The following is a 1,614-nucleotide window of genomic DNA, read 5'->3' as shown; positions in this document are numbered from 1 at the left end:
GGGCTATATGCAGGGGAAGATTTAGTGTATAAGTTTGAACCCAATAATTTTGGCTCAGATCTTTTGTACAAATAATAACATACCCAGTGAAATCCCATAAAGGGTCAGGAAAGGATAGTATGTATGCAGACCTTATCCTACTTTTTGAAGATAGAGAAATTCTTTCTGATAGACCTTTGGCTCAAGAAAAGTATAGTGATAGTAGTTATGTAAAGGAAATACCGTGTGAAAAAGCTATGAAAGAGAAGCAGTAGCAACAACCAGCAGCACACCCTCGATTCATACCTTTTATATGTGTTAAAATATTCACTAAATAAAAGTAAATATTTATTCGAATCCAATAAATTAAGTAAGTTGTAATAGAGTTAGGACCCGTTTGGCCATAGATTTTGCCAATTTTTTTCCAAATCTTTTTTTGCAAATACGTTTGTTCATAAATTCTATCCATATTTTGCCAAATTCCCAAATCCCAAATCCCAAAACCAACTCAAGAGCTGGTTTTGGCCCAAAATATTACTATTACATTTTTTAAAAATTTTAAAAATTGCCCCAAACTTTTGTATTTTATAAAAGAGCCCACCATTTATTATTTTAACAATGCTGCTTCGTCTTCTCGGTTATCTGATAGTGTATTATGTAGTTCATTATAAAAATAATAATTTTGTACCAAATTTATTTATGTTCAGGACTATGGTCTATGATAATGATAATAAATGTTATTTATGACGGTATTGTTGGGTATTTGAGATAATATTTAGAACTTGTGGGTATACGTCATATTTTATATATATATTTTTTTTTTAAAAAAAAAAATGTTTTTTGAAAACTGATGTCCTAACATATTTTCATCTTTAAACCAAATTTCACCTAAATTAAATTTTTCAAAATAAATTTAAGAATTTATAACGAAACGCTAACTTAACTTTTGAATAGATCATAAAGTTGAAATCATGAATTCGTACCTCAATTAAAAAATGATGGGAGGGACAAATGTGGGATGTCAGAGGGCCAGAGAAAAAGATATTTGGAGTTAAACTAGCTAAAGAAAAGGAAAAAGGTAGGTAGGTGCATGAAAGACGACATATATTTTATAAGTATCATCCCATGTTTGTTAAAATTTGGGAATTTCAAGAAAAATCCAAAGTAGAGTAGCTAAAAGGATGAGATTCTAAGTTGAAAGAAAGCAGCAAAACAGTTATACAATAGTCATTTCATGTCGTTAGTCCCACCAAAGATTCTCTGTCGTCTTCTACTTTTTTTCTCTTAAATCTGTGTCCACTTTTAAAGTGATTACGAGAAGAGATGTAACTAAAGTTTTTCAAGGGGGTGGGATTGCAATAGTGGCGAGAATGGTGGCGGAAGCAAAATTTTCATTGAGGGGCAGGTTCAAAAAATAAAATAAAAAATTTGAATAAATTCGTAACTTACACTTTATATCTGTTCATGTATGGGTCCAAATTTGGACGACCACGACAATAGATGAGCACGACCAACGGCGAGGTCCTCACAGTTTGACACGGCTTCGATAAGAGGTGCTAAAGAGGCTCCTTAGAGGGGCTCCTGGAATATGCTTTTCAGGATCTAGAAGGGGTCTGAGCCTTATATATATGGGGG

Source organism: Nicotiana attenuata, unplaced genomic scaffold (assembly GCF_001879085.1).
Source record: "Nicotiana attenuata strain UT unplaced genomic scaffold, NIATTr2, whole genome shotgun sequence".
NCBI lineage: Eukaryota > Viridiplantae > Streptophyta > Magnoliopsida > Solanales > Solanaceae > Nicotiana > Nicotiana attenuata.
Note: the sequence above shows the minus strand (reverse complement) of the source record.